The following is a 25,080-nucleotide window of genomic DNA, read 5'->3' as shown; positions in this document are numbered from 1 at the left end:
CGTGGTCGCGTGACTTCGGCTTCCGGACTCTGATTGGGCGTTGGGAACACCCCGCCCCAGCAGCCCCTCCGGGGGCGGGGACAGGTGCCACGGGGCGACGGCACTGGTCGGTTTCCTCAGGAAGCAGCCAATCGGGATCGGCCGGCTTCCGGCGCGAAGGGAGCTCGCGCTCGGCGCGGGGGCTGAGGAGGCGGCGCGGGGAGTTTGGACCCGGGTTCCCCCCGCTGCGAGCCTGCGGGACAGGTGAGTGCGGCGCGCTCGGACTTACGGGCGGACGGGCCCCAGCCCTGGCCCGGCCCAGCCCCGCTCCCACGACCCGGCCCCGGGGCCGGAGTGGAAGGCTCGCCGTCTCCTCCTTGCCCGCCCCGGTCCGGCTAGGCCCGCGGAGCCCTCCTCTGTCGCGGCCAGTAGCCTGGGAGGGGAGCAGAAAAGCACGCGTGTTCGCAGACCCGCAGAGGCCCGGGGGTGGGGCCAGGGTCGCCCCGGGCGTCGGTGGAAGAGCCGGCCCAGCGCCCTTCTGTTCTTGTTCCCGTGCTCCGGTGCCTGCCGTGATCCCAGCCCAGTCCTCTGGCGCTCCCCGCCTACCCCCGAAGACCCAAACTCTACTCTTCCCGTGCCCTTCCACGGTCACGTGCCGGGCTGCTGTGTTTTGGGTGTACAGCGTGCCACGTGCTTGGGACCCTTTATCTTACACGTGTAGCTCCACGATACCTGCGCGAAGGGGAGTGCTCAGGCACAGGCTGCATCCCATTGCTGGGTTCGAATCCCGGCCCTCCCACGTACCAGCTCAGTGACTGGGTCCGCTCGTCATTTAAACTCAGTGCCTCGGTTTCCTTCTGTCCTCCGGGGGAAATCTGCCACATCCTGGAGGGCTTGTTAGGATTGAACGGCTTAATATATGCAGTAATGCTTCAGAGAGTGCTTGGCACATAGTAAGGTTCTGTTATCACCGTTACCCAGAGAAGTTGGTAAAGGTGTCCTGATTTTTGACAAGGAGAATCTGCAGCACCAGGAGATTGTTCCTGTGTTGAAAGAGCTGCCTGACTCCAGGCATCTTCCACACCAGACTTTCTCCCATACACTTCGCCTGCCCTCAGGTTACTCAGCACTTTGGACATTTAATGGCCTCCGATGGAGCAGCCACCCTACAGCTCCTGGTGCCAGCAATGTAGATAAGTAGCATTTTTGGGTCCCTGTCAAGGTTAAAGGGCAGTAATGGCAGAGACTGGTGTAGAGGTCAGAAATTGGGAAGGAAGGAAGGAAGGCAGAAGTATTGCCTATGGGGAATGTAAATAGAACTAAATTGAACCAACATTTTGTCAGCAAGGCTGCAAGACTAGCTTACAGTCTACTAGGAGGGAACGAAATTTCTGGGTCTTGAGTTCTTTTCAGTGCCAGTCACCATGATAGGCACCATATACGTTCTATTTCTACTCCACTAACTGGAAGAGGTAGTTACTGCCTTCATTTTACTGGATAAGGAAACCCAGAGTTTAAAAACTGGACAAAGCCCATAGTGTTAGATGTGTAGTGAAAGACCAATACGCAGAGAAATCATATGCATCCACTTTGGGATAGTCAGTATTATCTATGAGGGAGGGGAAGAGGAGGAGATAAGAGGAGTGAGTGGGGGGACGCCTGGGTGGCTCAGTCGGTTAAGCGTCTGCTTTCAGCTCAGGTCATGACCCCAGGGTCCTGGGATCGAGTCCCGCATCGGGCTTCCTGCTCCGCGGGGAGTCTGCTTCTCCCTCTGCCCCTCACCCCACTCGTACTCTCTCGCTGTCTCTCTATCTCTCATGAATAAATAAATAAAATCTAAAAAAAAAAAAGAGTGAGTGGGATTTTAAATATATCTGAAACATTTTATACCTTTGAAAGAGAGTAGGACAGAATTTGACTTCTTAAATTTGGTTGGTGAGTACATGGGTATCATTTTTTTGTATGTTTGAAATATTTAAAATTAAATATATGCTATATTAAAATTAAATATATTAATACTAATTTTAACTAAATATACACTTATTCTAACATACAATACCTATTTTCTGTATATACTTTTATATACTTCCTTTTAAGGGAAGAAAGGATAGAACAGAGAGGCCCAAAGTAATTTAATTGCAAAGTACTCGGGAACTAAATGCTAAAAACCCTAGTGGTTCGCCATTGCCAGGAGCATGTCTTTAAGCAGTCTCCTTGTCCAAGCACCTGCTATTCTACCTCAGACTTGGCACAAATAGGCATGGACTACCCTTCACACCCCCACCCTGTCTGGAAGCTTTGACCGGTCCTTCAAGATCCAATTCAGTGTTCTTTTGAAAGCTTCTCTATGATTTTCCTGAGTTTTTCCTTCACCTCGGGAGCTATAGACTGGCCCCCACCTCCACACTGGCCCATTTTGTTTTCTAAATGGAAGTATAGTTGATACACAATGTTACCTTCCTTTCCCATGTACAACATAGTGATTTGACAACTCTAGTCTTTTCTGCGGTGCTCCCTGCAAGTATAGCCACCACCTGTCACCACCCAAAGCTACTACCGTACCACTGACTCTGTTCCCTGCACTCTACCTTTCCTCCCCGTGACTTATGCATTCCGTAACTAGAAGCCTATACCTCCCACTCCCCTTCACCCATTTTGCCCGTCCCCTGACCCCTCCTCTTTGGCAACCATCAGTTTCTTCTCTGTATTTATGGGTCTGTTTCCGTGGGAAGTCAGACTTTGAAGAAGAAACTTTTTTTGTGGGACTTACTTCAGTGAGTTGTAATTATTTGTTGACATGTCCATTTCCTGCCAGCCTAGAAGTAATTCTGTCTTGCCCGTCTCTACTCCAGTTCCCAGCATGGTGCCTGGCACAGAGTGAAAAATACACGCTGAAGTCAGCTTGTGAAAGGTCTTGCGGTTATGACGTATGGACTTTGTTCTCTAGAATTGCAAGGAACTATTGAATTTACTTTGTTTAGAAATTCCTGTATCTTGGGGCTCCTGGGTGGCTCAGTCGTTAAGCGTCTGCCTTCGGCTCAGGTCATGATCCCGGGGTCCTGGGATGGAGCCCCGCATCGGGCTCCCTGCTCCGTGGGAAGCCTGCTTCTCCCTCTCCCACTCCCATAGTGTGCAGGCCCCGGCAGAAGGCAGAACACGACTCCCCACTTGGTTCATGGAGCTAGCACATTCAGAGAGTCCAAATTTTTAGTGGGCAGAGGGTTCCTTTGTGACCAGTCCCCAGTAAAAACCCTAGATTTTGAGTCTCTGATAGGTTTCCTGGGGCAGAAATGGTGCATCTTCCCTGAGAGAGAGTGTGCTCTCATGGGACTTAGAGAGCAGGGTCCTACAAGCTCTGCCTGATAGGTCTTTTCCCCTTGCTGATCTGGCTGTGTGTCCCTGTTGCTATAGAAGATCTTAGCTGTGAGTAGTACTTACTATATGCTGAGTCCTGTAAGTTGTTCCAGTGAATCACCGAACGTGAGGGGGTAGTCTCTGGGGCCCCCGAAATAGCTTAATGACATACTTGACAAAGCAAACACCCCTGTACCTATGTCTCAGGTAAGAAATAGCAAGCACGTAGCTAACACCCTCAGAGGCCCCATGTCTGCCCCATCTCATCCTCTACCCCAAAACAACCATTATCCTGACTTACGTGTAATCATTACCTTGCTTTTCTTTATATTCAGTTGTCTCAAAAGTCTTGCTGTTTTAGGCTATTTGACACATAAAAGATTCTTTTTTTTTTTTAATATTTTATTTATTTATTTGAGAGAGAGAGCACATGAGAGGGGGGAGGGCCAGAGGGAGAAGCAGACTCCCTGCCGAGCAGGGAGCCTGATGCGGGACTCGATCCAGGGACTCCAGGATCATGACCTGAGCCGAAGGCAGTCGCTTAACCAACTGAGCCACCCAGGCGCCCGACACATAAAAGATTCTTAAATTAAAATGTAATTCAATTTTACAGTCTTTTTCTTTTTTTGTTAGTGCTTTTTGTATCTTATCTGAGAAATCTCTTAGAAGTTATGAAGTTATTCTATATTATTCTCCAGAAACTTTATTTTTTTTTTTTAGATTTTATTTATTTGAGAGAGAGAGAGAAAGAGAGAGCGTGCACGCATGGGGAGAGGGGCAGAGGGAGAGGGACAAGTAGATTCCTGGGTGAGCAGGGAGCCGGACATGGGGCTTGATCCCAGAATGCTGGGATCATGACCTGAGCCAAAGGCAGACATTTAACTGACTGAGCCACTCAGGCACCCCCAGAAACTTTATTGTTTTGCCCTTTACATTTAGATCTGCAGTTCACTTGAAAGTGATTTATGTGTATGGAGTGAATGAAGTAGAGTTTAAACTTCATTTCTTTTCCATATAGGTATCCAGGGTCCCAGCACTAACTACCAAAAAGACTCATTCTCTAGTGTTCTGCAGTGATAAATGTCATAAATTGTTATAAATTATCTGTGTATGGGTTTGTTTCTGGGTCCTTTTACTCTTCCACTGGTCTTCCTGCCTGTCCTTACATCATCACCACTATTTTTTTTTTTTTTTTTGAGAGAGCGTGAATGAGCACATGCAAGCAGGGGGACAGGCAAAGGGAGAGGGAGAGAGAGAATCTCAAGCAGACTCCATGCTCAGTGCAGAGCCCAATGTGGGTCTCAGTCTCACGACCCTGAGATAATGACCTGAGCCGAAATCAAGAGTTGGACACACAACTGACTAAGCTACCCAGGCACCCCATCACTGCTATGGTTTTAAAGAAGTTTTTTATTAGTCTTTTATGTGTCTGGCAGAGCAAGTCTTAACCATAGATATTTCCCTTAAGTGGTTATAAGGCTATCAGGTTTTCTGGTTCTTTTTTTTTTAAGGTTTTATTTATTTGAGAGAGAGTGAGAGAAAGAGAGCACAGAGGGAGAGTGAGAAGGAGAAGTAGACTCCCCGCTGAGCAAGGAGCCTGATGCGGGGCTCGATCCTGGAACTCCAGGATCATGACCTGAGCCAAAGACAGACACTTAACCAACAGAGCCACCCAGGCGCCCCTTCTGTTTCTTTTTGAGTGACTTGATAAGTTAATTCTTTTTTTAAAGATTTTATTTATTTATGTGACAGAGAGAGACACACAGCGAGACAGGGAACACAAGCAAGGGGAGTGGGAGAGGGAGAAGCAGGCTTCCCGCAGAGCAGGGAGCCTGATGCGGAGCTCGATTCCAGGACCCTGGGATCATGACCTGAGCCGAAGGCAGACGCTTAACGACTGAGCCACCCAGGTGCCCCGATAAGTTAATTTTTAAAGAAGTTTGTCCATTTCATCTAAATTTTAAAGTTTATTGGCACAATGTTGTTCAGGATCTATTACGATATTTTAACGTCTATGATATATATAGTTAAGTCTCTTCTTTCAGTCCTGTTAACTGATTTGTGTCTTTTCTCTTGTTTTTGGTAAGTCTTTTCACAGAACAAACTTTAGCTTATTGATCCTCTCTATCATTTGTTTATTATTTTTAGTTGTTTATAACTTTCTCCTTTCTATTCTCATCAGGCTTAGTTTGTTTTACATTTTCTAACTATTTAAGATAGATGCTTTCTGCTCATTAATTTTCTGCCTTCTTTTCTAACAGTTATGGCTGTACATTTCCTGGTCACTACCTCTTCAATTGCATATCACATTTTTATATGCGGACCTTCATTATGTTCAGTTCCAAATATATTCCAGTACCCATTGTGATATCTTATTTGACGCACAGTTTATTTATAAGTGTATTTTTCTTTTTTTTTTTTTTTAAAGATTTTATTTATTTATTTGACAGAGAGAGACACAGCAAGAGAGGGAACACAAGCAGGGGGAGTGGGAGAGGGAGAAGCAGGCTTCCTGCAGAGCAGGGAGCCCGATGCGGGGCTCGATCCCAGGACCCTGGGATCATGACCTGAGCCGAAGGCAGACGCTTAACGACTGAGCCACCCAGGCGCCCCAAGTGTATTTATTTCTAAACATGGAGATTTCCTATTTTTTTTTCTTTTACTTTGAAAAATTAAAAATCTTTGGAAAAGTTGCAGGATTAGTACAGTAATCTATCTTTTTTTTTTTAAGATTATTTCTTTATTCGAGGAGAGGGAAGAGGGAGTGGGGGCAAGGGGAGCAGCAGGGGGACGCTGAACTGAACGTAGGGTCTGAAGCAGAGCTCGATCTCAGGACCCTGAGATCATGACCTGAGCCGAAACCAAGACTTGGATGCTTAACCCACTGAGGCACCCAGGCGCCCCATGATCTATGTACTTAAGTGTATTTACATTCATAAAAATAGTTCATATATTACATTGCAAGGAAAAAATTAGTAATTTCTATAAAGTAGAAACGTTGCAAACAGTTATCATCATACAACAAAACTAGAAATTTATTTATTTCTTTTTTAAAGATTTTATTTATTTATTTATTTGAGAGAGAGAGAAACAGCATGAGAGGGGAGAGAGTCAGAGGGAGAAGCAGACTCCCCGCCGAGCAGGGAGCCCGATGCGGGACTCGATCCCAGGACTCCGGGACCATGACCTGAGCCGAAGGCAGTCACTTAACCAACTGAGCCACCCAGGTGCCCGACAAAACTAGAAATTTAAAATGAAATTTTAAAAAAGCAAAAGTCTGGTCCATATGGAAAATTAAACCCTCAATTAAAGAACTATTGGATATAAGGAACTACAAATTGAAATAAAGGATTCCTTAAAATTAATTAAATGAAAACACAATATCAGATTCTGTAAAATACATATAAAGTAGTGGTTGGGGGGAAGTTCGTCGTCTTACACACGTTGTCAATTTAGGAAGGAAAATAAATGAAGTAAATTCCAAACTTAGAAAGTTAGAAAAAGAACAAAAGAAAACAAAAGAAAGCACAAGAGAATAAAAAACAATAAAGATTAAAGCAGAGATTAATGAGATGGAGAACAGAGAAACATCTGATTAAGAAATCACAATCTTAGATCTTAAACTATTTAACAAACCAGGTAAGCTAATAGCTAAGTTAAGAACATTGGGAGAAATCACAAATACAAAATAACAAATGACAAGTGGAAAAAAGTTTTAATGATATTAATTTGCATACTTCTGTGTTAAATGATTTTGAAAATTCAAATGAAATGGAAAATTATTTAGGAAAATACAATTTACCAATATTGACACCAACAAAGATTGGAAGTTAAATAACTCAATTTTCATAGAATAAGGTTATGAAAGAACTGTCCCATTGGACATAAAAAAAAACACTAGATCTAAATGGTTTCATAGAGAAATTCTATTGAAAATTTTTTGAGTCCACATAATCCCAGTGGTAAGTACATTGTTTCAGAGCATAGGAAATGAAGGAAAACTTCCAAATTCTTTTTTTATTAGTTAACTTTGTATTCTTACTATTGTTGGTTTAGTCATCTGTCTTGAGTTGTTGAAGGACTAAAATGAAATAAAATTTCCCCAAAACTTTCAGTCTTCTAGATGTCTTTGGGTTTTATGTGTTTTAAAGCAGTTTTATTGATCTACAATAAACTGCATATATGTAGAGTGTACAATTTTTTGCAGGGGTGTGGTGGGGGCTGTGCAGAGGGAGAGGGAGAGAATCCCAAGCAGACTCCATGCTAACCATGGAGCCTGACGTGGGGCTCAATCCCATGACCCAGAGATCATGACCTGAGCCAAAGTCAAGAGTCAGTTGCTCAACCAACTGAGCCATCCAGGTGCCCCTGTAGTGCACAGTTTGATCAGTTTTGACAAGAGATATCATCACCACAATCAGGTTCATTAACATATTCATCTCTCCCAAAAGTTTCCTCATGCCCCTTTGTCTTGCCTCCTTTCTACTCCCCTTCCCCTAGTCCAGAATGAAGAACTCCTATAGTCCTTAAAACAAATAACAACCCAATTAAAAGTGAACAAAGGATTTGAATGGACATTTTGTCAAAGAAGATACACAGATGACCAAAAAAGCACATGAAAAGATGCTCAACATCACAAATTTATTAGAGAAATGCAAATTGAAAACACAAGATATCATCTCACACTTGTTAGGATGGTTACTATAAAAAACAAAACAAAACAGAGAACAACAAGTGTTGGTGAGGATATGGAGAAATTGTGCGCTGCTGGTGGGAATGTAGAATGGTGCAGCTGCTGTTGAACGTAGTATGGCTATTCCTCAAAAATTAAAAATAATAGAATTACTGTAGGATCCAGGAATTCCACTTCTGGGTATAGACCCAAAAGAATTGAAAGCAGGGTTTCAAAGATAATTTGTACACATATGTTCACAGCAGCATTATTCACAATAACCAAAAAGTGGAAGCAACCCAAATGCCCATGGACAGAAGAATGGATAAACAAAATGTGTTAGATCCATACAATGGGATATCACTAAGCTTTAAAAAGGAAGGAAATTCTGACACATGCTACAGCCATGAATAAACCTTGAAGACAATATACTAAGTGAAACAAGCCAGTCACAAAAAGACAAATACTGTATGGGTCCACTAAAGTAGTCAAATCCATAGAAACAGAAAGAATGGTGATTGTCAGGGGCTGGGGAGAGGGGAAGTGGAGAGTTACTGTTTAACAGGTACAGAGTTTCACTTTTGCAAGATGAAAAAGTTCTGGCAATTGGTTGCACGACAATGTGAATATACTTTATTCCACTGAACTGTATGCTTAAAAATGATTAAGATGGTAAATTTTATATTACATGTATTTTAGCACAATTAAAAATGTAAAAGGATACAGGAGCCAGCTTTAAGGAGCTCCATTCCCACTAATCAAATATGAAAGCATTTGAGCATGAAAATAATGACAGTAATGGATTACAGCCCACCAAATATGTTAAGAATCCTTACTGATAAAAAGCAAATAGGGGAGAAGGGAAAGTTCTTTACAGTTTTATGCCAGCTACTGAATCATGGTGCCAACTACAAAGAATGATGGATGGGGTTATGAAAACCATCATTACACAGTCCTACTGTTTACAATCATACTATTATTTCTTCAGGCATGAATCATCAATGGATACTAAAACAGTTTTTCCAGTTATCTTTTTATTATTGATTTCTGGCATAATTACATTTGGTTGGAGAACATCTTGGGACTTCAATCCTTTGAAATTGTTGAGACTTGCCTTATGGCCTAGTACATGGTCAGCTTCTGTAAGCGTCTATTCTTGAAAAGAATGCACATTTTGTGGTTGTAAAGGTTGTGTTATTCAGATCTTCTGGGTTGTTACTGATTAGTTACTTGTTCTATCAATTACTGAGAGCTAATTTTAATTCTATAATTATAGTCTTTTTCTGTTTCTTATAATTCTATCAGTTTTTGCTTCATGTATTTTGCAGTTACTTTATGGGCCATACAGATTTAAAATTGTTATATCTTTCTAGTGAATTGAATTCTTTATCATTATACAGTGACCCTCTTTACCTCTAGTAAGGTTTTTTGTCTTAAGATCTATTTTGTCTGATATTAATATAGCAATCTCAGCTTTCTTCTGGTGAGTTTTTACATATATTTTTCATCTTTCAACCTTCCTATACACCTAGTGTTTTAGACATGTCTCTAACAAACAGCAAATGTAATAGTTAGATTTCATTTTCTAAGTTCAGATTGATAATCTTTTCAGGCAAAGTAACTGGTCAGTTTATATTTATTGTAACTAACAAATACTTGGATTTAAATCTACTACTAACTTATTTTGTACTTTGTATTATATTTTTCCTTTTCTCTCCTTTTTTATAGCTTTTCTTAAAGACTTATTTATTTGAGAGGGAGAGAGCGTGTGAGCAGGGGGAAAGGCAGAGGGAGAGGGAGAGAATCTCAAGTAGACTCCCTGCTGAGCGTGGAGTCGGAGGCGGGTCTCCATTCCACCACCCTGAGATCATGACCTGAGCTGAAATCAAGAGTTTTAAGTTAATCTATTTTTATTCTTCAGTGGTTACCTAGAAAGTGCAGCATGCATATTTGTCCTCTCAAAGTCTAAAGCTAAACAACACCATACACCCCTCACAACACAGAGGCCTTGGAACACATTAACTTTCTTTACCCTACTTATGTGTCATTACTGTTGAGTATTTTAACTATTTATTTTAGCCCTGCAAGACATTATTGTTACTTTGTGCAGTCAGGGCTTTCATAGATTTAGCCACATATTTGCCACTTTCTTGACTTCTTCAGTCCAGCTATCATCTGAGAACTTCCAGGTAGGCTCACTTTTCTACTACCTTAAGTACCTCCTTCAGAATCTCATTTAATGAGAGTCGTTGGTGGCAAACTACTGGTTTTGATGGTCTGAAAATGTTTTTATTTCACCTTGATTTTTTTATAACAACTTCGAGATGTGATTCACAAAACGTGAAATTCACCCATTTAAAGAGTACAACTCAGTGGCTCTTATTATATTCATAGACTTGTGTAACCATTGTCATGGTTGATTTCAAAATATTTTCCTCAACCCAAAGAGAACCTCCACACCCCTTGCCATCACCCCCCAATCTGATCACCACCCCCACCCTCAGGCAATCACTAACCTACTTCCTTTATACAGCTTTGCTTATTCTGCACATTTCATATAAATAGAATCATACCATATGTGGGTTTTTGTGACTGGCTTCTTTCCCTTAGCGTAGTATGTCAAGGTTCATCATTATTGTAGCATGAATCAGTACTATATTCCTTTGTATGACCAAATAGTATTTCATCACAGGGATACACATGTTTTATTTTTCCATTTGTCAGTGGATGGCCATTTGGGTTTTTTCTACTTTTTGGCTATTATGAATAATGCCTCTGTGAACATTCAGGTACAAGTATTTGTTTGAATCCATGTTTTCCGTTCTTTTGAGTATATATCTAGGAGTGAAATCACTCTCTGTTTAATCTTTTGAAGTACTGCCAGACTTTTCCAACACAGCTGCACCATTTTATACTCTCAACAGCAGTGTATGAGGGTTCCAATTTCTCTGCATCCTCAACACTTATTATCTGTTGCTTTTGTTATAGGCAGTTTTAAAAGTAACAGCTTTACTGAGATGTAATTCATATTTCACAAAATTCATCCTTTTAAAGAATATGGTTCAGTCTCAATTTTTGAAGGATATTTTTGCTGGGAAAAGAGGTCTAGGTTATTTTCTGTCAGCACATGGAAAATATCATTCTACTGTCTTCTGATCTTCATTTTTGCGGAAGAGATCAATTTCCTATTCAAATGTTGTACAATGATATATTTTGGTGTGGATTTCTTTTTTATCTATCCTGCTCAGAATTTGTTTGCTTTCTTGAATCTGAAGATTCATGTCTTTGATTCTGGAAACATCCCAGCTGTTACCTTTTTAAGTATTAGCTCTACACCAGTTTCTCCTCTTTCTGGAACTAGATTTCTGTTTAATTTCTGTTACAGTTTCTTACTCTATCTTCCATGTCTTCTAACTTCTCATATTTTCCATCTGTTTTTATCTGTGTAAGCATTTATTAAGTCAGAAATCATGAAGGATCTTAGATTTTGCCCTTCTTTTAAACTAGCAAGTTAGCCTGTCACAGGTTTTTATACACACATATGTGTACATTTACATAGTACTGACAAGATCCAAGACCCCTGGATCAGAGATACAGACAATTTATTACAGCAAGCACAGCCAGCAATATCTTACATCAGTTCCCCATGCCCTAATTCCCACAGGGTGAGGTGATGAGGGCAAGGTGATATCTGTGCATGCATACAGCTTAGTGCATCACAGAAAAGGAACTCCAAAATTTAGAGACTCTGAGCACTTAAGGGTTGCTGACACACTGCACATCCTTCCCTCCAGAGAGATTACTTGTTACCCTAGGATGTAGGCAAATCTGCCCTGGGTGAGATGGGGAAGGTGTCTTAAGGTTTATTACCCTGAAATGTAAGGAAATGTCTCCAGGGAGAGAAAGGAGATGGCTTTGTCTTTACTACTGTGGGATGTCTCTGGGGAGGTATGACTCCAGATCTGTCTTTGAGGGACACGCAATGTCTAGCTGCCAAAGATTTAACATGTCCTTTGCCCAAAAGGCTTGGACTATGTAGGAATGTGAGAAATCCCTGGAGACGGATCCTGGACACTTGCTTCTGATTTTCCCTCCCATTTACTAATTATCTCTTTAGTTGTGTGTAATTTACTGGTAAATCCATTCATTGAATTCTTAATTTTGGTTATTGTATTTTTCATTTTTAGAAGTTCTCTTGGCAAGATCATTTTTATAGTTTTCTGTTTACTGCAGATACTTTCAAGCTCGTTGATTTTTCTAAACACAGTAAGTTTAATTACTTCAAACTTTTATGCCTAATACTGTTCAACTGTTTCTCTATTACAACTAGTTCTCATTCTTGGTGCCTTGTTTCCTTGTGTACTTGGCTATTTTTGTCTGTGTTTGCTACATGTTGTCTTGAAAAATTATTTATGGAAATTATTTAAGCCCTAAGATAAAGGTATATTTCTCCAGGGACATTTTTGCATTTGCTTATGCCAGGTGCTTTGGAGTTAGGATCATTTTAATCTAAATTCATGACTCGAAGTTTTAAGGAATTATTCAGGTCTAAAAATTGATTTGAAAATATTCTTGGGCTTGTGGTCTCAGGGTCTGTCCCACTTAGTCCCTCAGCAAATGGTAACTTCTCTTTGCTTACAGACACCAGGGATAGAAATGGGGTTTAATTTTGGTTTACATTTTCCCAAATCATATAGCCATTGGGGGTGCTGGTTTTATAGGCAAACATTTCCCATACTGGTTAGGCCTTAATTCTCATTTTGTCCATCTTTTCCCTCCAAGGCTATCAAAATTGACATCTAGATTCTCGGGATTAGACACCTGTCTTAGGACAAAAGCAATTTCAGTGTTTCCATAACTCTCTGGTTGCCCACTTTCATTTTGATTTTGGCCTGATAATTTTTTTAACTTCTTGTCGGAGATTTGATGTATTTAATAATTCCTTTTTTTTTTTAACCCAACAGTAATCTAAAGCAACTATCAACAAACCTTTAAAGGGCCAGATAGTAAATAGTTTAGGCTTTGCAGACCAGATAGTCTCTGTCATAACTACCCAACTCTGGTGTTAAAGCAGCCATAGGTAATATGTGAACAAATAAGCATGGTTGTGTTTCAGTAAAACATTGCTTACGAAAACTGGCTGCAGGCCAGATTTGGCCCATGAGTTGTAGTTTGCCAGCTCCTGATCTAGAATATATTGCTTGCTAACACCCCAATAATGCTTGTTAAATACTAATTATTTTCCCTATCTTGTTATGTTTCTCTCACCACACATTAAACATTATGTTTTGGAGACTAGACTTTTCTTTTTTAAAGATGCGTACCATGCCATTTAAATTACTGTTATATTTAACATAATTGTATTTCCCAATGTTATTTCGTCTTGTGCTTTTGTCAGATGAACTTTAGAAGCATTTTTGTTGTTTTGTGAAGTGTTCTTGTGGTGTTTTCATTGGAATTTTGTTAAACTCGTGAATTAATTTATGAAAAACTGTTATCTTAATGATATTTAAAACTTTCATTGAAGAATATGAAACATTTGTCTATGAAATATTTTTCCAAACTTTTCTTTATTTCTCCCAGTAATATTTGGTCATTTTCTTTATATCATGAAGATGTATGTCTTTTGTTAGGTTAATTGGTAGTTTAATACTTTTAATTGCTATTGTTAACTGAATGCTTTTTAAAAATTGTATTTTCTAGTTAGTTATTACCACTACACGAGAATGCACTTGACTTCTGTGGATTTCTATTTATCTTTTATTTAACCACTCTCCTGAAGTTTTAATTATCTATTGTTATGACTGATTTCCTTTGGATTGTGTTGGTATATAATCATATTGTCTGCATGTAATGATACTCTCATCTCTTCTTTTCTAGTATTTTCCTTTTTGAGTATTTTTGTATTGGCAAAAATGTCCAATATGAGAGTGAAAATAAGAGAACAGCCTTGTTTTTTGCCCCTGTTTTTATTGGATTCACCCCTAATGTAAAATATAAGATATTACATTGGGCCTTAATTTTAACTTTTTTTTTTTTCTTAATTTTAACTTCTGTGTTTTAGTCTATCTATTAGACATAGTTTGAGTTTTATCAGATGGCTTTTCAAAAATGCATTGGTAGTACATACTGTATAATTCTCTATATATGAATAAAGAAGTTCAAGAAGAGGCAAAACTAATCATTGGTAGTAGAGTCAGATAGTGGTTACATCTGGGGTATATTAACTGGGAAAGGGAATAAGAAGGCATATTGAGATGTTAGAAATGTTCTATACCATGATTTGAATGTTGTTTATGTAGTTGAATATATAAGTACAACTATATTGAGACATATATTTAAGTTCAGTGCACTTTACTGCATATGTGTTTTACCCCACTAGAAATGTATTTTTAAAATCTGTTCATCTGATCATACTGATTTTTATTAAGTAAACTGTTAAGATGACATATATTAATGGTTTTACTTAATGTTAAACCAGCTTTACATTTCTGAGATAAGCCATAGTTGATCGCAGTTAAAGTTCTTTTGAGGGGTGCCTGGTTGGCGCAGTTGGTTAAGCATCTGACTCTTGGTTTCAGCTCAGGTCGTGATCTCAGGGTCGTGAGATTGAGCCCCGCATCAGGCTCCACGCTCAGAGCTGAGTCTGCTTGAATTTCTCTCTCCCTCTCTGTCTGCCCCTTCCTCCCCTGTGCACATGTGTATGCTCTTTCTCACATTCTCTCTCTCTCAAATAAATAAATCTTTAAAATAATAAAGTCCTTTTGAGCCATCCTTTCTATATTCTTTAAAATTGTTTTTATTCTTTCATTTAATAAATATTAGTTAAGTGCTAGGTACTTAGAGACACTATGAATTATAAAACCAATAATGGGGATGCCTGGGTGGCTCAGTTGGTTAGGTGTCTGCCTTCGGCTCAAGTCGTGATCCTGGGGTCTTGGGATCGAGTCCCATATCGGGCTCCCTGCTCGGCAGGGAGCCTGCTTCTCCCTCTGCCTGCCGCTCCCCCTGCTTGCGCACACTCTCTCTTTCTCTCTGACAAATAAATAAATAAAATCTTTTAAAAAATAAATAATGGCCCAATCTGCATAGTACTTACAATCTAGTAGAAGAAATAACCAATCAAATAATTACAAAAATGAATGTAGAGTTAAAACTACGATAAGAACTGCAATTGAGAAGTATTTGTTATTATAAGAATGTATTATAGGGGAATTGTTCTTTATCAAACACACACACACATATATATTGCTTACTGTCTACCAGAGACCATTCTAAACACTTCACAAACACTAATTCACTTAAATTCACGTAACAACCACATGAGGTGGGTGGGCACTGTGTAGATGAGGAATCTGAAGTACGAAGGGATTAAATGATAATGTCCAAAGGGACTTAGCTAGTAAGTGGCAGAGTCAGGACAGAAACCCATGTACTTTGGCCCAGAACCCATGCTCTTAACCTCTTATGCTACTGCCTAAATACGGAGTTTTCCTTAAGGAAGTAATGATTCGGTTGACATGTTGAAGGATGAGTTAAGAGTAAACTGTGTCAAGAGGGTCTGATAGAAGCCTCCTGTTTCAAGAAGGAGCATATAGTCAACTATGTCATATACTTAGAGGTCAGAAAACAGAAGGGTCGAAAAAGGCTATTGGATTAAGTAACATAGAGATCATTAGTGGCCCTATTAAGCGTTTAGCATTGTGGTCAGGGTAGAAGCCAGATATATATGAGGAAAAGAGTTGTGAGAGTGGGGAAATGGAGAGTGAAAGTAAGTCTCTCAAGAAGTTTGGCTCTAGGGGTACCTGGGTGGCTCAGTCAGTTAAGCGTCCAACTCTTGATTTCAGCTCACGTCATGATCTCAGGGTTGTGGGATTAAGCACAGCGTCGGGCTCCGCGCTTGGCAGGGAGTCTGCTTGTCCCTCTCCTTCTACTCCTCCCTTGCGTGAGCTCTCTCTCTCAAACAGATAAAATCTTTAAAAAAAAAAAAAAAAGTTTGGCTCTACAGGAAAGGAGATACAGAGTCATATAAGTGTCGTGTTTTGGGGTTTTAGTAATAAATAGAGTAAGGTTTTTGGGAAGATGGAAGATGTGTAGGGGAATCTAAAGTTTCAGGTGGAGAACTTGATCTTGTCAAAGAGAGTAGGCTGGGTTCACATAAAGGGCGGGCTTGCATGTTTGGCAGCAGAAAAGTGAGAAAGTTTCCTGTGATGGTTTCTATGTTCTCTGTAATGTAGAAAGGAAGTCATCTGCTGAGAGAGAGGAGTAGGAAGTTTGAGGAAGTAAGGTGAGAGTAGATTGACCAAAGAAATGTACTTTTCTCCAGCAGAGCTGCAGGCCCATTTGAGGTTGGTGAGCATTCTTACTTCTTACCTAGGTTTCTTACTTTGTTCTTATGATGTTTTAGGGTCAGGATCATGCTTGTGTTATAGAATGAATTTGGTGCTTTTTAGAGAAACTTTATAGTTCTTTCTGTTTCTGACTGTTCATTTTGGTTTCCTGTATCTTGTGTCGATATTGAGGACATGTTTTTTTCAGAAAAGTATTTAATTTGGATATTTCAAATCAACCAGCATACTTTTGTACTTAGTGTTTATATGTTTCTCTTTATGTTTTATTTCCTTTTTTGTATTTTACTTTGTCCTTTCATATTTTGTTTTACTATTTGTCCCTTTATTGTGCTCTAGAAACAACCTCTTATCAGTTCCCCTAATTTTTCTTTATTGGCTTTCATGACATTAAAAAAAATTTTTTTTTAGGGGCCCATGGGTAGGTCAGTTGGTTAAGTGTCTGCCTTTGGCTCAGGTTGTGATCCTGGGGTGCTGGGATCGAGCCCCACATCAGGCTCCCTGCTCAGTGGAGAGCCTGCCTCTCCCTCTCCCTCTCTCTCTGTCAGATAAATAAAATCTTAAAAAAAATTTTTTTAAATTGTTATTCTGTGCTTTTTCTAAGATTATACATATAATTAGTTCCTTGTTTTCCTCTCCTTCAGTCATATTCAGATAAAGCAGATTCTTTTTTTTAAATTTTATTTTATTATGTTAATCACCATGCAGTACATCATTAGTTTTTGATGTAGTGTTCCATGATTCATTGTTTGCATATAACACCCAGTGCTCCATTCAATACGTGCCCTCTTTAATACCCATCACCAGGCTAACATATCCCCGCCCCTCCCCAGAACCCTCACTTTGTTTCTCAGAGTCCATAGTCTCTCACGGTTCGTCTCCCCCTCCGATTTCCCCCCCTTCATTTTTCCCTTCCTGTTATCTTTTTTTTTTTTTTTTTTAACATATAATGTAGAATGGATAAAGAAGATAAAGCAGATTCTTACCAAGGGTTATGGGTTTCTGGTGGGACTCAGAACCACCTGAAACTTATGACAAAATTGTGTTCATTTTTTTGGACAGAGGGTCCATTACTTTCATCAGATTGTTACCAGAATCTCTGACCTAAAATGCTAAGAACCACTGCCAACTAAGAGTTCAATATATAGTGTTTTAATTTTCACTGTTTAAAAATAGTATTATTCTATAATATTGAGATTTTTCTATCAGCTCCAGTTGTTTTATTTAGACCATAATTTAAACTTTCTAAATTTTGCTTTTATTTTCCTTATTAATTTGTTTTTATTAACTTGTGCCTCCAAGTTGAAATGATGTAATCTCTACCTTTTTTTTTTTTTTTAAGATTTTATTTATTTATGTGGCAGAGAGAGACACAGCAAGAGAGGGAACACAAGCAGGGGGAGTGGGAGAGGGAGGAGCAGGGAACCCAATGCGGGGCTCAATCCCAGGACCCTGGGATCATGACCTGAGCTGAAGGCAGACACTTTTTTTTTTTTTTTAAGATTTTATTTATTTATTCATGAGAGACAGAGAGAGAGAGGCAGAGGGAGAAGCAGGCTCCCAAGGAGCAGAGAGCCCGATGCGGGACTCGATCCCAGGACCCTGGGATCATGACCTGAGCCAAAGGCAGACGCTTAACCATCTGAGCCACCCAGGCGCCCTGAAGACAGACACTTAATGACTGAGCCACCCAGGCTCCCCTCTACTTTTTTGTATATGTTGTTTCTTTGACAGTTTTTTTTTATTGCTTATCAACATTTTTTAAAGGATTATATTCTCCACTTCTCATTTTATTCCTGCCAGATACCATTTAGTTCTGGAATCATAGAAGGCTAATTTTAGAAGGAAACACAGAAATTCTCCCACCCAACCTCCTTATTTTACAAATGAGGATGCTAGAGAGAGTAAATGAATTCCTCCAAGCCACACAGTGAATTTGTGGCAGGATTGACCAAAGAAGCTGGGATCTCAGTACATTTCTCATTTCCACTGGTCTTTGTGTTTTGTAGTAATCTTACAATTCTGTTTCTTTCCATTATTTCTCCTTGCATTTTTAATAGTTTTAACTTTATTCATTTTCTTGCTGTGTTGTTTGGGTCATAGAAATTAAGTATAGTTTGGGCTTTTTATCATTCTGCAATGACTTTTTTATTTATTCCCTTTGCCTTGGACTCTTCTTTGATATAATGTGTAGGTTCTTTTTATAGCTCTTATCCGTTGTTTTAATTTTACTTATTAAATATAACTGGAAGTTAAATAAAAGTCTAAAAGATGGAGAATTACTTTAAATACATTTTTACTATGGGTATTAAAAAGAGAGATAATTAAAACCTTTGTAATAAAAATAGCGATATGAAAGATCTTTGGGAAAATGGACCTGGCAACCACCTGATACCCAGTAATTAATAAATTTCCCTTTCTTGTGGGATACAGTCAGATTCCACATTTTGACAGCTCTGCTCTTCTTGGGTAACTCACACAGATATGCCTCTTCCTAGAAGATAAACTATGTATGACAATAAATAAAGAAAACACATATTTATGAAATCCTAGTCAAAAGTCCCTCCTCTTCTAGAAATTGTATTTGCTTGATGTTTGATTAGAGAGAGTGTTGCTTGTCCCTGGTGCCTCATTGAGGTGAAGTTGAGGTTTGTAAGGTTATGATTGGCCCTCACTTTTGCCCCAGGAAAGGTAGCTCCTCCCTTTGGACAGTAACCAAGTGGAGCTCACCCCTAAAACCTCCACTTCCAGCAGAAAACTGGAAACAGTGCAAGACATACCTGAATGTTAGTTGGCACTGGATTTCTTAAGAGCAGTCTTTTTAAGTAGTGTATCCCCATGTCCTGAAGTAGCCATCCTAAGACAACAAAAAGAATAAAAGAAAGGCTTGACCTAGAGAGAAGGTAGTACTGATTGTGATAGATCCCAAAATAGTAACTTTAGTCTCATTTATTTGAAAGAAAAGGAATTCTGCCCTTAAAGAAAAAAAAGGAAGAAAACTTTGCTTTCTCTGTCCTATGTCCTTCTGTTTTTCTGCAGTCTTTAACCTGACTTTGGTTGTAATAACTGTGCATTTCACAGCAACTGTCCTTTTCCCGCCAATGTTCTCAGAATACGTCTCAGACCTGGTTAACTCAGATGAGCTGCTCCTTCCACGAACTTTTTAAATTTTTGTTTCTATTGTTTATTTTGAAACACTGAAAAAAGTTAATGGTTTATTATGATTTATCTATTTAACAACCTAGAAGTTCACAGCCACCAGCATTTCCAGCGCAGTTTCAGGTGCAGTTGGGAATTTAGGCATTTCTGTGGAGCTGTTAGTGTAGCGAACCTTGTAGGTAAAATACACATGTACTTTTTTTTAAAAAAGAGAGATGGGTGGTAGGGGCAGAAGGAGAGAGAGAATCCCAAGCAGGCTCCATGCCCAATGCGGAGCCCCACGCGGGACAGTCTCCCGACACCAAGATCATGACCTGAGCCAAAATCAAGTCCGATGCCTAACCGACTGAGCCACTCAGGCACCCCCACGCATGCTTTCGATAGTATACATGAAGGGATCTCTCTGAAATTGACCTTAGTAGTCTCATTCTCAGCAGACTGACTCGGGCCACGCGACGTGGCTTTTATTGTTCCGGATGTTAATGCATGTTCTTTCCGCAATAAGTTCATGATCATCCAGAGACATCAGTTTGACGTCCACGGGCCTTCACAGCCATCATAGGTGTTCTCTTCTCTACCCCTTATGTTCTTAGGAAATTCTGCTTTACTTCCACAGGAACTTTCGTAGTTTTCTGGCAAGGCAGGGACACAGAGTCTGCAAGCTACCCCTTGTGTCTACCGAAATTTGTGTTTTTAAAGTCAGTGTTGCTATTTGAACATTTCTCTTTTTTAAAAGATTTATTTATTTTGGAGGGAAAGAGTATGCATGTGTGTGTGAGCTGGGGGAGGGACAGAGGGAAAGAAGCAGACTCCCTATTGAGCATGGAGCCCCATCTATTTGCACATTTCTTAACAGCCAATTTGGGAGATAAGGCTTGTACCTCACAATGTTAAAACTCTAGGCACCTGTGTGGCACAGTCAGTTGAGCATCTGACTCTTGGTTTGGGCTCAGGTCATGATCTAAGGGTTGTGAGATTGAGCCCCCCCCCCCCCCGTCAGGCTCCACACTCAATGTGGAATCTGCTGGAAATTCTCTCCCTCTGTTCCCCACCCCTACTCGCTCTCCTACTCTCTCTCTCTCTGTCTCCCTCTCTCAAATAAATAAATAAATCTTAAAAAAAAAAAAAAAAAAAAAAAACTCCAAGAAGGTATTTCTCTTCTTGTCACAAGTGAATGAAAGTTGCTTGGATTTTTTTTTTTTTTTTTTTTAAGTTTTCCTTTTAGGGCCACCTGACTGGCTTAGTCAATGGGGCATGCAACTCTTGATCTCAGGGTTGTGAGTTCAAGCCCCACATTGGTGTAGAGATTACTTAAATTTTTTTTTTTTCATTTTAGTTTAATGTCATTGGACTACTTCTTAGTATAACAGCCTGCTTGTTAAATAAAGGTCCTCTCAATTTCTGGCCTAAATTATTTTTGTTTATTCAAGATACTGTTCAGATAGGACACCTTTAATTATTTATTTTTTGCCATTGGTTTCCTTTAATTTACAAAGACTTGAAGTCTCGTTTACTAGGTATATGTTTTGTTTTGTTTTGTTTTAATCCATACTTTCATGCTTTATTTTAGATGAGCACAGAGCACAAGTAGGAAACAACTAGGAGAGGCATTATAGTTGTTATTATAGGATAGGAAGTGAAAAAAAAAAGTTTGAATAACTAATAGTCTGATACAATAAAGGAGTGACCTAGGCATGCTAAAAACAGTAAAATATGAAAATTTAATTCAAGATTACATACCAAATATTAAGTGTCAACTGTGATCATTCCAAGGATATCTTAACAAGAGTTTAACCTGATATTAATGGCTGCATTTTATTTAAAATTTCTAAACTTTATCTTTTTTAAAAATTTTTTTATTGTTATGTTAATCCCCATACATTACATCATTGTAATGTATTCCATTACAATGGAATTCCATGTCAGTGTTGCTATTTGAACTTGATTCAAATAGCATTCCATGATTCATTGTTTGTGCATAACACCCAGTGCTCCATGCAGAACGTGCCCTCCTCAATACCCATCACCAGGCTAACCCATCCTCCCACCCCCCTCCCCTCTAGAACCCTCAGTTTGTTTTTCAGAGTCCACTGTCTCTCATGGTTCGTCTCCCCCTCCGATTTCCCCCCCTTCATTCTTCCCCTCTTGCTATCTTCTTCTTTTTTTTTCTTTTTTTTTCCTTAACATATATTGCATTGTTTGTTTCAGAGGTACAGATCTGAGATTCAACAGTCTTATGTATATGTTTTGTATTCCAGCTCTGGATTGTTATCATCCTCTCATTCCTTCTTTTTACTCATTTATTTATTCTTTCTGGTTTTGTGGTTTATTTTGTTTCATTCAGTAATTTTTTTCTCACTTTTGAATCAGTATTTTGCTTATTACAATGGCATAAGAATGATTTCCCTCCTATAAGTGCGAGAAAATTGTTGATCATTTCCAAATTATACTTGCGATTTCTGTGGTGAATCTAATTCAGAAGTTTATTTTACTTTAAGTTTTCTGGGCTCATTACTTTGTTCCTCTTTTTTGGTATTGTGAAACTTTTCACTGGTCTCTATTTTTAATTTATTTTCCTCCTTTAATTTTATATCACTGATCTTTGCTGTTGTTAGTAAACAATTTTTTTTATGTGTTAAACAATTTAATGTTTTAATGGAGTAGGTACAAAGGAGACACCTTTTTGCTTCTCAGCACTCACCAACTTTTTTTTTTTTTTTAAAGATTTTATTTATTTATTTGACAGAGAGAGACACAACGAGAGCAGGAACACAAGCAGGGGCAGAGGGAGAGGGAGAAGCAGGCTTCCTGCCGAGCAGGGAGCCCGATGCGGGGCTCGATCCCAGGACCCTGGGATCATGACCTGAGCCGAAGGCAGACGCTTAATGACTGAGCCACCCAGGCGCCCAGCACTCACCAACTTCTTAAGAGCGTTCCCACTAAAGGATTATGAGTAGAAAATTGTGAACATAATAAAAAAAGGAAAATAAAATTATGTGCTTGCTACCATGCTTTGGAATATGTCTCTGGCTAGAGGATGCTGCCCTCTGGGAATAACCAAAGTGTCATGTTCCTTAAAAATAGGGAAAGGTGGCCCAGGGTTAAGGCTGACGGCATGCTAACTATGAATCCATAATGTGTCACTACAATTATGAAATATTTAATCAAACATTTGTACTATTGAGATGACTAAATACACATATCATCATGCTGTGGAGTGATGTTGGAAATCTCTTAGAGTACCATGGCTGGTTTTGATCCAAACATAAATAAGACATGGAAAATTCATAGAGGGATAAGATAAAAACTATAAAAACTTAGAAGGAATGTGGGAAAAAGTTAAGTATTGATGATGCCATGGACCATTTTGTTCTACTTAGTGTCTTAAGGTTAAAGGTCTGTGTTCCCCTGCCTCCGTGTCAGCTGCTAAGGTTGAAATTCTGAGAGACAGCAGTGTGACTTCACTCTTTCTCATTTATACCGTGAAGGACTTCCACACTAGACAGACCTTGGAGAGAGCATATTTCAACAAAAGACCATTCCTTTTAACTGGATATAAAATGGGGAGGTGCCGGGGCTCCTGGTAGGCTCAGTCAGAGAAGCGTGCAGCTCTTGATCTCGGGGCCGTGAGTTCAAAGCCCACGTTGGGATGAAATGGGAAGGTGCCTTTGGACACATGGAGACTGTGGTCTTAACATATTCTCCATGAAAAAAATCGGGGCCCTTTGGGGAAATGTCTGATTCTAAGTCTGGGGCAAAAAGTGCACAAGATTAGCCTGGAATATCTTTTCATTCCAGATAGCAGGGGAGCTCGCAAAGACTAATAAGTTTATGTCAAAAGGACTAAGGAGACTCCCACTGGCCAAACATGAAATAATTGGAGAATCAATAAGGACGATACCTATTGGCCAAAAATTACCTAATATGTTTAACCTGTGAGTTTATAATACTGAAGAAAAAATTGACCATCATTGGGGGGTTGTTGGTAAATCAAGTCAGGGGCACCTGGGTGGCTCAGTCATTAAGTGTCTGCCTTTGGCTCAGGTCATGATCCCAGGGTCCTGGGTTCAAGCCCCACATCAGGCTCCCTGCTCCGCGGGAAGCCTGCTTCTCCCTCTCCCCCTCCCCCTGCTTGTGTTCCCTCTGTCAAATAAATAAAATCTTTAAAACAAACAAAAAAATCAAGTCATTGTTTTGGAAATTAATAAATAAAGGAAAGAATCTAACATTTATCCTATCTTTCCTATGTGAACTGCACTATACTAGGTAACAAAATAGTAGATCAAAGGAGGCTTCTCTTGATAGAAATATTGCAGGTAATGAATAAAGAAGGGACAACAGGATTAAAATACATTATTTGAGGAGGTTAACTTCCAGAATGGTAAGGTGAGGACACTGGGATGTGTGTATAGATGAAACGATATTGGAGGAGTTGATAATTGTTGACTCTGGGTGATGGGTATGTAGGAGTTCATTATAACCCTCTGTCTAATTTTTTATGATTACCTTGGTAACAACTTTATTAAGATCTAGTTCACAGGGGCGCCTGGGTGACTCAGTCGTTAAGCGTCTGCCTTCAGCTTAGGTCATGATCCCGGGGTCCTGGGATCGAGCCCCGCATCGGGGTCCCTGCTCAGCGGGAAGCCTGCTTCTCCCTCTCCCTGCTTGTGTTCCCTCTCTTGCTGTCTCTCTCTCTGTCAAATAAATAAAAAATCTTAAAAAAAAAAAAAGGTATAATTCACATTATCAGTGTGAATTATTCAGTGTTTATTAATTAATTAGCTGTTTTACCTAAAGCATATTAAAGAGGAAGAAGAGGCAGAAATCATTCCTTCTGGAGATTGTGGAACAAAATTTATATCATAATCATCTTCATCAAGCTGGACAAATGGGAATTTCTCAATTGAATATAATTCCATTTCTTCCAAGTTGTTTTCACTACTATCTAAAGTAAAATAGGGGCACCTGGCCGGCTCAGGCACTCACACTCAGGAGTGTGACTTTTGATCTTGGTCGAGAGTTTGGGCCCCACATTGAATGTGGAGATTACTAAAATAAACTTTAAAAAAAAATCAAGTAAAACAGTTGTTAAACAGATCATTTTAATAATCAGCGAGTGGAATATGATTTATGTAAAACTTCATATTTCCATGAATGTCATCTAGTGTTGTTAACCCTTCCTCTTAAGGTACATGGCATAAAATAAAAGTAGATCTCTGGTAAAGATGGAATGGGAAAGAGGATTGTAACTGTCAGCCTGAATGAGAATTTTTGACTATGCATAGATATCAGCTATCCTGTCTTCCTTCAGCCTCACGAATTTTAAGGTGGCTGAGACTGCATTATCCTGCACAGTAGCTCAGCAATATCACGCTTGTCGCACGAGGGGTATAAAGGTGCTTGGTGAAAGTACTCTTTCAGGCAGAGACTTAATGATTGTGAAGCACAGCATCTTGCCGGAAAACCATTGTTCTCACTGGTGATGCCTTTCTTCTTTTCTGTTCACCTGTTCTTGTAGTTTTCCGCGTGCTCTCATCGTTCACTCCCACGCCACTCCCATCCAGCTTG

The 25,080-nt window shown here is 39.6% G+C and overlaps 1 protein-coding gene across 3 annotated transcripts in view; it reads left to right on the top strand.

Annotated features, from left to right (window-relative positions):
- The first annotated feature begins 148 nt into the window (after nt 1-148).
- BLM (BLM RecQ like helicase) overlaps nt 149-25,080 on the top strand; it is an 88,223-nt gene continuing 63,291 nt past the window's right edge. For all 3 annotated transcript variants that reach the window (XR_004682653.1, XM_035024182.1, XM_035024181.1), the window contains exon 1: nt 149-243. The gene's annotated coding sequence lies outside the window, so the exon portion shown is untranslated. The remainder of the gene's footprint in view (nt 244-25,080) is intronic.

This window comes from Mirounga leonina, unplaced genomic scaffold (genome assembly GCF_011800145.1).
Source record: "Mirounga leonina isolate KUSES-001 unplaced genomic scaffold, KU_Mleo_1.0 Mir_178, whole genome shotgun sequence".
Taxonomy (NCBI): Eukaryota; Metazoa; Chordata; class Mammalia; order Carnivora; family Phocidae; genus Mirounga; species Mirounga leonina.
This window is presented reverse-complemented; position numbering and strand designations above follow the sequence as displayed.